The following is a 17545-nucleotide window of genomic DNA, read 5'->3' as shown; positions in this document are numbered from 1 at the left end:
ATATTTAAAGCTTCTTTGTCATATGCAAAAAAAAACATATTATTTAGAAAAAAAATATGAAGACAATTAATAGCCAATTTAAAATAAATGTAGAAGACAAAACTAAATCAAAATACGAAATTTTATATTTCTACCGAAAAAAGATTTCAAATCCGTCCTGAGCAGTAGAACTACTTTGTATGAAAAAACTTGAAACTTACCGCAGAACTTAATCGTGACATGTCTGAACATGACATTGTCTGTACAGATTATATTTAGATTCACGCATCGAAATAGCGTATCATAAGTCAGTTTTCAACATATTTGGATTAGATACACGAGTACTTACGGAATAGATCAGCTAAAACTACTTTCATTTATTAAACACAAAAAATATTTTTAAAAGAAAAGTAACGAGAAACTCATACAGTTGTTATAAATACGTGAACAGTCTCAGAAACTCAAGTAATCATAAATACAGGGCAATACTAATATATTTATAGATATAATATAATCGTATTATCCCAATCAAATGGTTCTTAGTATACAATCAATTAACCAAATCGATGACAAGGTATTTGGTTCAGATACATCATTCATACTCGGTCAAGCATTCGAATGGAATAAAATAAATGAAAGTTCATCCTTTCATCTCGATTTTCTATCACGATTCAATAAACATTTCCAGACCCTTCATTTATGATACCTTATTTATCGGAATAAAGGAATTAATTATTTATATTACGAGCCTAGAACTATTTATTACCAATAATAGAATTAATTATGTTTGCTGATAAAATATAATACGTATTTTAAATTACAGCATTTTATTGCTTTTTTTATAGAATAGGTAGGCGAATGAGCATATAAGCCACCTGATGGTAAGTGGTCACCAACGCCCATAGACATTGGTATTGTAAGAAATGTTAACCATCGCTTACATCACCAATGCGCCACCAACCTTGGGAACTAAGATGTTATGTCCCTTGTGCCTGTAATTACACTGACTCACTCACCCTTCAAACCGGAACACAACTATACCGAGTACTGCTGTTTTGCGGTAGAATATCTGAGTGGGTGGTACCTACCCAGACGAGCTTGCACAAAGCCCTACAATCAGTAAATCGATGCTTTTATTGCTATTTTATTCTTACAATGTTTATTTAATATTAATTCTGATTTGTTTTTTTAATTAGCTTAGAAAAATTTATATTATAACCGACAGAAGATAGAAGTATGCCCGCTAAGTATAAAATATAATCGTAACCAACATTCAACCCGGACAAAGGGAGAGATTTCGACAACTTCGCGACGAACAAGGAAAATTTACATTACAAAATAAGAAAAGGATCTTGGCAGACATGAAATTACAACATTTGGGACTACGCGCTTATTTATGAATGTTCTCAATCTAAAGTTCTTTATCAAGAAAATCACTACTGTTTCTCATTTTAGTACACCATTTGCAACAAATAATATAACAAATTTGAAATTTAAATTGGCTTAAATTATATTTATAAATGTTTATACACTAACCGCATTGGTAAAACAAAGTAGAATCGTTTGGTTTTACTGTCGGATGTCTTTAAAATAATAATAATAATATCCTGGGACATTATTCACATCCATGGCCATCTGATCCGAAACTAAACTGAGCTTGTACGATGGAAACTAGACAACTGATATACTACATATACTACTTTTCTTTTGTAAATACATACTTATATAGATAATTGTTAGATACATCTATTTGTGAAAAATATGTCATTCTAATTGTCATATTATAAAACAGCAGTATTTACATCGTTTATCATACGGCCATTGTCTGTCCTATCATAATAACTGAAGCTATAAACATATTATTATTTTGCCATGTATGTTACCTCCATAATACGTGACTTTTCGTTGACACGAACTTCGCTACGGTACTTTCGGAGAAAATTGATTTTCGAGAAATAATATTATAAATTTTCCAGCTAGATAAGCGCATGTCACTAAAATATTAAACTGCTTTTTTATTTACTAGTAACTTCCGATGCCTGGAGTTTATAGTCATGTTAAATTATTTAAAATATTTTAATAACAAATTTTTATTTAATAATCTTGCAGAATAGAATCAAATTAAGTATGTGCCACTAAATTTAAAAGTGTATGAAAAATTTCACCTCAAGATGGACCGATATTAGATATAAATCAATTCCAATATTTAAATGTGTGGGACATTCTAACAAGTTTAGTTAAGTTATATACATAAAATATCGTAAAAACATGAGCATAATTCGAAACCCTATTAAAAAGAATCATTAGTTATAACCCACACAAAGCCTAACTGTCAAAATAAAATATATTAAACAAATGATAAGCGTCTAGCCCGGTTGATTACCTCACGAATTCCAGTGCCAAATTATACCGATTTCAAATGTCGTCAGAACTTTTCCTTAGGTAATAAACGCTCTCACAAATTGCCCACATTTATTATACTGAAAGAAATGTTTACCAGAAGAAATTCGTCTATGTCGACGTGTATATAAAAACTTTTGTGCAAGAATCTCATAATAACCTAATTGTTGATTCAGCACACATTATAAATATTTTAATTTTAAACTAAAATGTAATCAAAATACTTCCATTAATAAACATTTGAATTGACGTATAAGTCAATCCCTAAACTGTTAGGAAGCTGCCAACCGTATAATCTAGAATGTCAAGACCCTCGTGGTGTAATTACGCTGACTCACTCGCCCTTCAAATCTGAACACAGCGATACAAAATTAAGCTCTTATACGCTGGATTAAGCGAGACATGTCCGCTTAAAACGACGCTATTCTTTTGTAGTATTAGTATATTAAAATTCATTAGGTCATATTAAAATTTCATTTGAAATTAATTATTTTTATAAAAGAATATCATGGGTGTTCTTATAATCAAATAAGGTTTTTTATTAATAAGCGCATTTTCCAATACATTTGGTTATGTATAGTGGACGGAAGCCACCAACGAAAACAATCCTAATTTCATCAAGCATCCATCGTCCGCATAATTCTGCTAAATCCTTTTTATACGGCGCAGTGTATATGTGTAGTGTACACACTGCGCCGATCACAAAGATGTGATATGAGATCAAATAATAGTAATGTTGTCATGTACAGATTTTTGTTTAGTTTTAAAGATGTCTTTGAGGTCTAATAGGTATAATAAATACGGCTTTACGTTCTTTCCAAGACACGAGAGCGTTCACATTGCTAACTTCCAAACATCCAGCTGCTACTGAGAATGTTGTTTACATAATATTTTATCGGCCCGAACTAGTGTTTGAACCCAAAACCACGGACAGAAGCCTATCAATCTAGCCACTGGACCAAAGAGGCAGCTGTCTAAACGACTCTTTGCTGTGTTATTTCCCACACATTATACAGATACCCATTACTGGATGGATGATGTGTCAAGGCTAATGAGCTAAGCAGCGTAAAAATAATTTTTCATTCTGCTTTTAAGATTCCCAGGAGATCCAAAAGTGTAACTTTTCGTCCAAAATTCATGACAAGGAAATCCCTGAATTAATTTTAAAAATAACCTTTATTTAATCTAAAATGTAACCAAACAAAAGGCGAAATTAAGATCAAATTATTTTTCTCTAGAGTGTTATATGTATAATGCGTACCGTATGCAATTAGAAAATATTCATGAAAATTTCGAACGCCGCTCGGAATAAAATAACATTTTTACAACGTTAGTATGTAGAACGTACATACAGCTATAGTTTATGCAACATGTACTAAACAAACCCTCGGCAAATGAACGGATGCCACTATACTTGACTGAAATGGGCTGGACGATCGTAAACACACGCGACTAGTCCACAAAATAATACCCTTGAGAAAAATACTAGTACCCGAGAGGATTCCGCACTGTGAAAGATATTCGGCTGGAATTAAGAAAAGAGTAAGCTGTTTGTAAAAAAATTTTGTATTAAGAAAATAATAATTACTCTTTACTACTAGTTTAATTTTGCCTTAATTTTTTAGCGCCTATTTGAATAATTTATATTTTGATTAATTGGCTCTAAAATTTATCCCTAGTATTATAAGACCTCTATGGATTAATTACTAGTAGTTGCTTTAAATTCTTATTAGTTTAGTGGCTGTTGACTTTGGGCTCTTAGGTTAAGTATGACCCACTCATGAGTCAATTGTCCGTCAATAACCTTACTTTTTGTTGTTATATTACGGTTTGAAGGTTAAACGAGATAGTGTAACTACTTAGTTAAAAACTAGATCGCATGGCTGGTAGCGTTGTTTGAAAATTCTTCAAATCGTGTGACCTATCTGACTTGAGTAATCCTTTTCTGCTTTATAGTATGAATAAAAAAATCAGAACTAACAAAACATACACACAAACAAACAGAAAATTGTAAGCATTTTACAAATAGTAAAAACTAATATTAAAAAATACTTATGCTAACCATAATGGCATCCACTATGTTCTATGCCCTATGCCGTTCTCACTCTGGCTCACTCATACCTCGAACCTAAATACAACATACAGAGTATTTATATTCGCCTGTTAATCCAGACCGGTTTTCTCAATAAAGTACCTCAAATTTTTTAACTAATCTTCACAACAATCACTGCGTGTATTTGCTGCGTTACGTCACAGGCCCCAATTAATCAATTTCCTAAACAATTAAATTTAAATTTGAGTAATTAAGTGTTATTTAAAATCACGTGATGTTTCTTGTTGGAATATAGATTCATATTTTATAGTTAAATTACATTGAAGTTTGTAATTGAAATAATAACTAAAGGCCGCCTATAAAGTCAGATTACTAATTGCATTGCATTGCAACTATGCAAATATCTCACATAAAATATTTGAATTGCAGTATAGATTTTGCTATGAATAAAAAATAATATTTACTATAAATGTTTTCCTAAACCACACTAACAACTAACAAGCTTAATTGACGCCACTCTTTTGAACAACACGCGTTAAATAAATAAAACTATAGAGACCTTATGTTTATTTAATAAATATGATATATACAAATATATTTAATAAAACAAATTAAAATTACTAAGAAATCCTCAGAAAGAGAAAATCTTTTTATCTCGTCCGAAACGTACTAGCTTCATAATCAACTCAGACAGGCGAGAAGTTATTCCACGGGGGGTCTAACTAATTTATTTTTAATAAAAAATATTACTTACACTTACTACAGTCAATGACTATTCTGTGTTTATCTATACTGTGGTCCTTACATATACGATCTTTTTGACAGCGACGAATCTTCAGTTCATTAGTCTTAATTTGAATACATTGTAATATTGTACTCTAGAGTTATTTTTACAAAAGTTGTATTTTCAGATTGTGTTATTTTACTTAAGAAAATGTCACTCAATTTTGAATTGAATTGAGGCTTACAGTAACTTGACATAAGGAGTAATAAAAACGTAGTAGGAGTAATACACGGTTAAATATAAGCCCAAGCACACCCTAGGGGCTATCTTAAAGCATTTGAATGGCCGTGGAGTTAGGGTGAGATCACCATCAACCTAAACAATCCAACAGCATAGAAGCCAGGCTTAGTCGCGGTGCCACTTTTATGTGGAACTGTGGCTTTTAAAACGGAAGCATGCAGTGTGCAATGAGCGTGATTTTAAAAGTTAGATTACCTTTTAATACATTTCAATTTTTGACTCGAATGTGACTTTGATTCTTGGCATTGTGAAATAGAGTTCCATTGTGCAATCGGGTTGATACAGAATGCTTTTAAACAATATCTAATTGCTGAATGTACAAAGTTCATACTTGGTTTAACCAATAGTTCATGAGTTTTACTTTAAACGTTATATCAACAAACAGGCGATATCGCAAATGTTTTGTTTGAGGATACGTACACCTGATCCGATGATCATAGCTCGTATGCTGAGCATGTTAAATTTGTAATTATTCGGCTTAATATTGTACTCGTAAATTGTTTGAGTACCGATTTAATTATACGAGGTATAAACAGCTCTCGAATTCGTGCATCACCTACTAATGCCAAGTTTTGTCGATTTATTTTATATAATAACACAAAATGTAATTGTGTATTGGAATGTGTGGCGTCTCATTCCCGTAATCCTTTGTTTTCCAAAGTAGGCTGGTAGAAAACAATTATAGTAACAAACATAAGCTCGTTCTGTATTTAAAATATTGGAGTACCGGTCATGTCTATTTTTATCTTTAAAATCCTTATCGGACTATATCTGTGCCTTAGTATTCCAGTACTTAATTAAATTGAAAAAAACGAATCCTGGTTCTAATTTTAAAAAACCTATCGTGGCATGTTTTCCAAAAAATCAAAAGGAAGTAAGTTCGTATCGCGAGCATGTTAATACTTTGAATTATGTTACATCTGTTGTGATTGAAAGCTCACTTTACGTACTTTTTGCGACTCCGGTTCCCGTATTACATTTATTTTTAATTTATGTGTACTGCGTGTTATTCAGGTATTTTGAATTTTAATAATAATGCGTAATAACACGACTGTTCTGCTAAAAATGAAGTAAAAAGTAAAAAAAATACTATCCACTGTCATTGCGGAAGTATTCTAATAACACCCCACCCCCACCCAAATCGTTTAGGCATTTAAAAATTATGGTGGAATATAGACACTCACATACATAAGTATGTACATTCCTTCTTTGGGCAGTCGTGTAAAAATAGTCAGCTGCGTTAACAATGGCAGATTATCTTTCATTTTTATAAGACACACCACTTCTAGAACATCTGACGCCTTATATCTTTAATTTATTATACGAAAATTTATTTGAAATATTGATCATATTATCCTATAAAATGACCTTTTAATTTCCTCCTGAATAATTAAAGTTTTATTCCTTTTTTAATATGGTTTATGTACCACATATTGAAAATGCTAAGTTATAAAAAAACTATTACAAAGTAATTTTGTACCACAATGTATTTGTGTATGTTTATGGTATTGTTTACGAACTTGCAACTTCTATATAACTTTTTGTTATGCCCTAAGGTATTTTTTGTTTTTTTTTTACCTGAAACAAAACGTTCTTTAGGGATATGTAACTGTATTGGTTGATGTGTAAAACTCTAATTTAAAAATAAACCTATAAAATTTGTACCTTATGACAATGGCGCGTTGATCAATTACAACTAATTAAGACAAGACAATTTATATTATTTTATAATTCATTTAGATTACCGTTATCCGGTAATTGTTTCAGTATCTTCCCTGTTATTTCAGAGGCGGAAGAGTTGGATAAAAGCAAGTGATAAATTATTGTTCACTCCGAACGTGCGATAGAGGGCAGCCATATTTCGCTACAACCGGCTCGGTCCCAATGGTTGTAATTTCGTGTCTGGAAAGTTCCTTTTCTTATTTTGTAATGTAAATTTTCCTCTTTTGGCCAGGAACTTGTTGAAATCTCTCTTTTGTCCGGATTCAATGTCGGATAACAGGAGATTTAATATACTAGACTATGAATTCCTTTTGACTGTGTTGTATTCGGTTTCGGTTATTTTACGCAAAATTAGTTGATTATGGTAAAACATTTTAAGGTAATATTATATTAAATTTATTGTGTATAAGAAGAACTGCTTTTTATTTTTCAAACTGAAAAATCACTAATTCGATATTCCCTCCATTGTTCCGATGTAATTTAATGAAATTTTGTCTTAGTAGTTGTAATAATACCTTCATTATTTCTGTTTTACCTAAAGGTTGACTGGTAAGGATTTAGGCATTTTATTCCAGCTATACAATATTGGTCAAAAATGCTTGAAATAAAATAAATTAATATATATGCAATTGCATTTCATTAAATCTTAATCGTATTCTTTTTAAGGCTATTAGCCTTTAAAAATAAATAATATAAAATTATCATATTGTATCTATTATTTGACATTTTTCCAAATATAATATAACATTTAAAAATATTAAGTATTAAAAAAATGATAGATCAAAATTCCTATTACGATTGAATTTAATGATGGCACACGACAAGTCGAATGTTTGAAAATAATGCACAAAAAAGATCGCTTGGCCAGACTGTCCTCCAGGACCAAAGCTACAGTGAACTGAAATTGAATAAATATAGGAAAAAAAACCTTTTGTCTAATTCAAAAAATTTAGTGATATTACTATATTGCGCAAATCATAATATAGACTTTTCTAAGCATTTAAACTACTCTAATTCATTTTTTGTGTATTATAATTTTTTGAAGTGAAACATTTTAAGCGCTATTTGAGAAATTTTCCAAAGCCAAATTTGATTAACGCTTTCGTATATGTAACGTTTCTGCTGCACGGACTTGTATTTTTTAAAATATATATATTATTTTGGAATATACATTATTTTATTATTTAAAAAAATATATTTATCATAAAATTAATGTGTTCAAGCATTGTCGCTAACAGCTTTTATACACGAGTTTTATATATTAGTTGAAAGTTCATTAAACTCTTTTTTTATTTCATGCCCTTTTAAATCAGTTGGTATGGCTGCATTTATTCATACAACAGTGAACTTAATGCGGCACTCGTTGCAAATGATTGAGGTTGAAATTGGGCTTTAAAATATTTTATACGCCAATAGTTAATTACCAAATAATTTATATATAAATCGTTTGAGCGCCTTTTTTCCATTAATCTCAATGGCTATTCGTGCCTTTAAACTAAGCTTACAGGACCACATTGAATTTCCAATGTATAAGTAAGTAAGTGGGTAATAGTCTAAAAGGCCTTTGTCCAGCAGTTTGAAATTAACGGAAACAGCTTTCTCTATGTGGAGAAGCTTTTGATTCTATTTCACTGCGCTGCTCCACTACGGATTAGTGGAAGCAAATTACATAAAGCACAATGATGCCAGCTCGGATTTGAACCCGCAATCTTCACTTCAGATTCACCTGATATACCACGTCACTCTACAGTTGTTTTTAAATTCATTGTTCATTTCACATGATCGTATAGATTAATAAAAAAAATCGGTTCATGATCAGCAAGAATAACATCACAAATGCAATAAATGGTTGAATTGAGAACCTCTTTGCTAAAAACAAATAAAAGACTCCGTTAATAGTTACTTAAGTAACAATAGACTCGTTCGCGAGGCGGTGCGGAGACATTATCTGATTATACGTTCTTCAGCCAGACAAAGTCGTTGACGTCACATTTAGGTGCCATAAACTTTTTTTATAGTTATTACATTGTATAATATATTATACTAATAATTGACAAAACATGATTCTTGTAGTCGCTGTCTAGCCTGAAATTATAAGTATTATTTTTTATTGTTTACAGGCAGAAAGACGAACAAACGTGTTTGTAAAGTACGTGATAAGCTCATATTTCCAAACCGAAATAGCATTATAAGATTATATAGTTAGTGTACATGACCAAAGAGATTCTAATGTTGGGATTAATTTAATTATATTCCTTCTGCAATTACACATCATTAATTACACTGGCTCACTTACCTTCTAAATCGGATCGCAAGAACCCAAGTGCTATCTTAGCGAAAAATAATAATATTAGTGTCCTCCAGATCGATTTTGGCCACGGCGGCCAATCTCAAGAGAGCGTATATAACATGCAGTTTTCTTAGCGAATACCATTATTGTACATACCGAAGATAAAAACGAAAAATCAGTATATTTTTAATAACCATACCAATGAATTAAATTAAATATGATAGTGATTTATTTACAATATCGTTATTGTATAATTTCTATCCCAGAAGTTGCTATATAATAATATTGCATCAAATCTTAACAATTCTTCATGTACACATTTTTTTTATTTGTAAAACAAAGGCAGAATGAAAAATGAGCCACCTGATGGTAAGTGGTGAACATCGCCCAAAGACATTGCCATTGTAAGAAATAATCCATACATCGCCAATGCGCCACCAACATTGAGAACTTAGAACCTTGCGACTTTAATTGCACTGGCTCACCACCCTCCAAACCAGAATACAAAAATATGAGTTATTCCTGACGGTAAAATAAATTATGAGTGGATCGTAACTAGCCATACGAGCTTATACAAGGTCCAACAAATTATGTCATGATAAAATAAATATAATAAGCAAAATTGTAAAATCGCTACCTAAATGAAATATGTGTTATATTTCATTCCCACAGATTGTTATAGAATTATAAAAATTTGTAGATAATTTTCGGAGTTACATTTGGGATTTACACATAAATAAATACTTAGAATATTCTTGAAAATCCACGAAGGCGGCAACGTTCTGTTGCATAGCCGTTAAATCCATCCGAAAAAGAAATGAGAGCTGCCTCGTACGTTGCCTGTTTGTCTTCATTTCTAAGAGAAACATGGCCTACATATGCTCAAGTAAAACAAGCACTACTTTAGAAGGAAAAAAAAATCGACTAGTATATAATTAATTTTAAACAAACTATGTTTATGAGTTTTGCGATATTCAAAGATTATTATTTTATGCTAGTATTGCTTAAATAAATTACGTGTATTAAACCGTATGTAAAGCGATAAGAATAATACGATGATGAAATAAAATACTTTTAACTAAAAATCGAGAGGTGTTGTGGGGATAATCGGTTGGAACGAAGTTTCTCTTTTTACATTAAAAAATCTTGAATACAGTAATACAAGTACCGGTATTATCACTTTTTATCCTATCAAAGTCTATTTAAATAATGCAAATATATTATTTATTCATCATTATTAATGGTCGTTTTTACTCAATTTAGACGATATTGTAAAAAATGTTGCTGTAGTTACGTTCGTAGTCGCAATCGATTTTTATTTTATATCGCTTAATAAATAATGAGCGCTTTAACCTTTCAGCTTTTTTCCCTTCGTAACACGTGATATTTTCGAACAAACAATATCACACTTCACAATTTCGTAGAAAATTGAATTTGTAGAGTATTATAATAAAAATTTCGAGTTGGATGGGGACATCTTGAGAACACGTCCCTAAACGAAAAGTATCAATATTTTTTATCATTTATTAAAAGAAAAATGTATAGCTTAAATTATTTTTTTTTATATTTTTGAATAAATAACTGATTGTAGGACACTACTATGGTTCTCTCTCCTCTACAATTAGGTGTAAAGTGCTGAAGATGAACACACTAGACTAGCAGGTCACGGTCGAGTTCACATGCTGAGAGTCGCCAGTTAACCCTTCAACTGATGACTATTCAGGTACACTACATATTATGAAGATACCTAAGAAACAGTTTAAGCGATATGTGATGCTTGAATATAAATCTGTTTTATTAATTCATTCAAAGATAAGCCGAACTGTCGCAGTAGTTAGAATATGTCAATTTAGGCCCCGACAAGGTTAATTAATTATTTATGTATTTGCTTATAAGTCATCTCGTGCTCTGAATCTCTCTCGTGAATGAAAACATCGTAAGGAAACTTGCATATGTCTCATGAAAATTTGACACATATTCTGAATTGTTTAAACGGTGAGTACATCTCACACCTTCAATTTGCCGATGATATCGTCATCATAGCAGAGTCGCTGGAACAACTCACCGAAATGCTGCGTAGCCTAGGCGAGTCGTCCCGGTATGTCGGTCTCGGTATGAACTTGGACAAGACCAAGGTCATGTTCAATAGGCATGTCGTGCCGGGACCGATATACGTCGAGGGGAAACCTCTCGAAGTTGTTAGTGAATATACCTATCTAGGACAGATAATACAAGTCGGTAGGAACAACTTCGAGAAGGAAGCCGATCGAAGAATTCGCTTGGGATGGGCAGCATTTGGCAACCTTCGTCAAGTCCTCAAGTCGTCTATACCGCAATGTTTGAAGACGAAAGTCTTCAACCAATGCGTCTTACCTGCCATGACATACGGTGCCGAAACGTGGACACTAACTGCAGGACTAGTCCACAAATTCAAAGTCACTCAGCGTGCTATGGAGCGAGCTTTGCTCGGAGTATCTTTGAAGCATAAGATCAGAAATACGATTATCGGGAAAAGAACCGGAGTCACCGACATAGCTTGCAAAATTAGCAGGCTGAAGTGGCAGTGGGCTGGTCACGTATGTCGTAGGACCGATGGCCGTTGGAGCAGACGAGTCCTAGAGTGGAGACCGCGAATCGGCAAGCGCAGCGTAGGGCGCCCTCCAGCCAGGTGGACCGATGACCTTAAGAAGGTGGCGGGCACCAACTGGATGCGGAAGGCGGATGACAGGGAGCTTTGGCGCATCTTGGGAGAAGCCTATGTTCAGCAGTGGACAATGATTGGCTATTGATTTGATTATTGATTTCTGAATTGTATCAAAAGAGCGTGGTAGTTTCAGCTTAATCGTCCTCAAAATATGTCTTATTTATTGATTATTATTAACAGATGGCTCAGTCTATTGATCAAACAGATATTTATTGATAAATACAAATTTGAGCACCATCACTAAAAATTTATGTACTTAATTTGTGCTTAATCTAATCACGTGCTGGATAGCGAAAGAAAGCTGTACGTTTCAGGCATACCTCTGAAACGTATAGACATCAACTCGTCCACTGCGTTGTACACAGAGTATTGAGCTGCTCCAGTACCTTCAGAAAGCTCCAACGTTTTTTTTAACAAAAGAAGAGGCCCTTGCCCAGTATTTACAATTTGAGAAATAATCATTTTATTTTATAATAATCATAATTGAATTATATTTATAATATTTATGTTCATATAATTTGTTTACTATAATACGTTCCATTGCTTGATGACAATATAATGATATGTGTTTAAGGAGGTTATTCACGAAAAGCATTTGTATGTATTATAACAGAACACTAATTCGATGGTATGTGCAAATTACAGAGGCGTAGACGCTGGCTGGAAGAGCATTACATTACGCGTGCACGCTTGTACCGATAGCTTGACAAATATTCGTACATCATGTGTATATTGATTCAGTTGTTCTGGCATCGTCACACGGATTATGCGTATTGATCGTCTCTTTACTTCAAAGTTCAAAGTTACCTGTTTTCAGAATATCACTAATAATCCTATCTCTTTTGTAGTTAAGTGTGGCTATATATTGAGACTTAATAATAGTTTGCATTTCAAAGTCCTAAACGTATGTAATTGTGATAATCGTTTTTGAAAAATATAACATTAATAAAATGATGCAATTATGTTCCTTAACACACGCCGAGCATATAATAAAGGAAAAAATGAAAAAACGTAAAATTTTATTCAAAAGAGTTATATTTATGATTTCATTAAAAGAAATGTATTTAATCATCTGCGATATTAAACCTCGAGATTAAGCGTGTATGAGAGTCGTTAGAACTTTTCTTTGGGTGATAAACGCTTTCGCAAATTGCCAACATTTATTTAACTCTGTAGAAAACTGTTCTTAATGCGGACTGAGAGAAATTCTATTCGGTGAACCAATAACACGTTCTTTACAATATTTGTGTATAGATTGTTTAATGAAAACCTTTTGTACTACATGACGTGCGTGTTAAACTTCGTTTATTATGGATCGAAAATATTTTTAATAGAAGCAACTGTAAGCTTACTGGTGGTAGCTATATCTCATACCTGGTGGTAGGGCTTTTTGCAAGCTCGTCTGGGGGTAGGTATTACCCATTCATCAGATATATTCTACCGCAAAACAGTAGTACTTAGTATTGTTGTGTTCCGCTTTGAAGCCTGAGTGAGTCAGTGTTATTACAGGCACAAGGGACATAACGGCTTACTTCCCAAGGTTAGTGGCGCATTGGCTATGTAAGCGATAGTTAACATTTCTTACAAGGCCATTGTCTATGGGTGTTGGTGACCACTTACCATCAAGTGGCCCACGTGCTCGTCCACCTTCCATACCACCTACCAACGCCCATAGACATTGCCATTGCAAGAAATGTTAACCCTCGCTTACATCACCAATGCGCCACAAACCTAGGTAACTAAGATGTATGTCCCTTGTGTCTGTAATTACACTGGCTCACTCACCCTTCAAACTGGAACACGACAATACCAAGTACTGCTGTTTTGCGGTAGAATATCTTATGAGTGGGTGGTACCTACCCAGACGAGCTTAAACAAAGCTCTACCACCAGTAAATTATCTGTCTCTAAATGTTTATAAACTTTTTCAATAAATGGGCTATCTAGCGTAAGGCATTTTGTAATATTTTACAGAAAAACTAACTGTTACAAGAAATACGATTCCTAACTCGATTGAGTGATACCAATTAGACATTAACTAGGTTAGTTCACTCCAACCACTGTCATAATACCAACTAGATGATTACGTATTTTTGTATCGTCTCTCGAAATAGTTCAAAGTTCTTAATTATTAATCAATTATACAATAATTTTAACAAGGCTAATAGTAATATTGTTCTTACATTTTTTTACATTTCAGAAGAAAATACAGCAAGAAACGTTTCTTATTAGCGTAAAAAGTACGTCTACACTAAAAGGTAAACAATTTTATATTTTTTTATTAAATCGTATTGAAAAATATTCATTGTAGTTCAGAATGAGGTTATATATAATATTTTCATCCAAGTTTAATTTGTGTTTCACGTTTAAAAATAAAGAACAAGATTTTTGTATATCTTAAAATTCGAATTAAGCTATTTAGTACCGGATCCGCAATACCAAATTACAACTTAAACCGATCCGAATTGTAAACTATTCGGTATATAAACAAAACCTTTTTACACTTGATGGTATCTTATAAATTACCAAAGTAACATATTATAGTCGAAGAGCTACCAATAAATTGGGAAATGGGGTGTGCGTAGCGTATAATGAAGAATCCGATCGCCTATCGAATTTATCTTTACGTCACTGTAGTTACCCGATATCGTTCCTAAAATTTTTCTTCGCGAAAATTCCATTCGTGTGAAAAATCGAATAGATTGCAATGTCTATTCTGTGATGAAAGAGTCCCATTACCTGTATATTTACGGGTAGTAGGGCTTTGTGTAAGCTTGTCTGGGTAGGTACAACAGTAATTGGTGCTGTTGTGTTCCCGTTTTAAGGGTGAGTGAGCTAGTGTAATTATAGACACAAAGGAATTAACATCTTAGTTCCCAAGGTTGGTGGCGCATTGACGATGTAAGCGATGGTTAACATTTCTTACAATGCCAATGTCTATTACCACTTAACATCAGGTGGCCCATCTGCTCGTCCGCCTACCTATAATATATTAAAAAAAGTGTACATGAGGAAAAACCAGTTGCTTGAAAAATCCATAAGGTAATGGAACGTTTTTTATTATCCTGATGATGATGATGATGTCCTCCTGACTGATTTTGGCCATGGTAGCCCATCTCAAAACAGATAAGCCAACTTTGCAGGCCATAATAAAGTAAACAAATATTGCACAAACACAGCCTCGGGATCTGCGGCCTTTAATCAAGCCACTATACCAACGATGCAGTCAGTCATTTACTATTATCAATTATTATTATATTAAATAATAAGACCTTTTATTCTATTAGAATATATGTTTTACTTTTGTAATTTATTTAGGATTTTTAACAGGTTAATACTGAATAGCCGAGGTGATCACTTAGATACTCGGTGCCTTACATCCCGTTTTTTTACATTTCTAAAATAAATACAAATATAAGTGTGGATTATTTGCTAATCAACATGCGAGTAGTTAAATTTTTATGCTCCTCAATGAGATATATTTAATACTAACCATAATATTTGTATTTAAGGATATATAAATTGAATTATATCGTTATAATATGATTACGAAGTAATAATTGCTGATTCTCACGTCTGCACGAGAAACTTGCTATAACTTTTGGGTCAACAAAACTGTTCGATGTAGTTCGCCAGACTTAGACGTGCGGAAGCTGTAAATATTTATGACAACTTATCGCTTGAAATATAAACGTATAATCTAATACTATCTTAACACAAATATGAAACCTAAAACCCTTTGAAAATTCACACATTACAGCAAGAATTACTTACGACTACGTTGAAATTGAATCGTTCAATCTTAGCGCTTTGCGTGACTTAATATTTAAGTGGTAAAGTTTAGGCGTTGGTTAGTTAAAACCACGACTCTTCTGTCGAAACTACTCGTTTGAGTTACAAAGGTGTTGTTACAATCCGTAAAATTAAAAAAAAATTATCAAGAAACTTAAATAAAATTTAAACGTTACATTTTGTAATAATGCCCGTTGTCTTGTCACGATGTAATGTCAACAAAGTTTGTTTATGCAAACACTTCCTCTGAATAAAACTGTGATATGACCTATAATATTTTATTTGTCACAATTTCTATGTTTTTTATCCAATACCAGTTTCTACGACGTTTATTTACTACAACTTAATAGTTTTATCGGCATAGTGACCCAATGTAAGTAAAGTACCGAAACGAACCGAAACAGCCTGTGAATATCCCACTGCTGTGCTAAAGGCCTCCTCTCCTCATTTTGAGGAGAAGGTTTGGAGCTTATTCCACCACGCTGCTCCAATGCGGGTTGGTGGAATACACATGTGGCAGAATTTCTGTGAAATTAGACACATGCAGGTTTCCTCACGATGTTTTCCTTCACCGTAAAGCACGAGATGAATTATAATCACAAATTAAGCACATGAAAATTCAGTGGTGCTTGCCCGGGTTTGAACCCACGATCATCGGTTAAGATTCACGCGTTCTTACCACTGGGCCATCTCGGCTTTTAGTAGAAAGTAAAGTAGGGCACAATTTTTAAATGGTATTTAATTTATCAAGTGGTAAATTTTTATGTTTTTGAATAATTTTTTTATTATTTTATTTCTTAATTTAAAATTCTGATAGTAATCGATTTGACAATTTTTTATAATATTTTTAAAAAATTTGGGAAGAGACTTTTTAATTTTACTACTTTGCTATGATCTGTTAACATCATAATAAATATGTAAAAATAAAGAGAAACTACAAAACTATACATCTTTTTAGTATGAAAAAATCCATAGCTGAGCAAAGGTTGATCTCGTTTTTCTATTTGACAGATGTAAATAAGATTTCTTAAGTAAAATTCAACTTTTTACAAAACTTTCACTTACACGATAAACAAATTTGTTTTTTTTTAAATAATAAAAACCAGCGTTCTTTATTTAAAACACTACTATTCTACTCTTGGGATGCGTGTTTTTAAATTTCAATTTCAGTGGTTATTTTATAAATCTTTAAAATAAATGAAAAAATATTTTAAAAATGAAAACCTCATCTCGTCAAGAAAGTAATCAAATACGGAAATTGAAGCTTCGGGATGAACATACTGAAATTTTCAATCATGTGGCCGGAGAATTTCGAATCGCTCCTAAAAATATTTGGATAAAGTTTTAAATACAGAGACTAAGTCATAAATAGATTTTAACAAAAATACATTTTAAAACTGATCTCATAGTAAATGTGATGTATATGCTATAGTTTTTTTTTATCTATTATTTTATTCTAACTTTTGATCCATTAAAAAACGACTAAATAATATTGATTATGAATCTTTAATTAATAATATAATATCCGGGGACATTATTCACACACGGCCATCTGATCCCAAACTAAGCAGAGCTTGTACTA

This window comes from Nymphalis io, chromosome 9, assembly GCF_905147045.1.
Source record: "Nymphalis io chromosome 9, ilAglIoxx1.1, whole genome shotgun sequence".
In the NCBI taxonomy this organism is placed as follows: Eukaryota; Metazoa; Arthropoda; class Insecta; order Lepidoptera; family Nymphalidae; genus Nymphalis; species Nymphalis io.
This window is presented reverse-complemented; position numbering follows the sequence as displayed.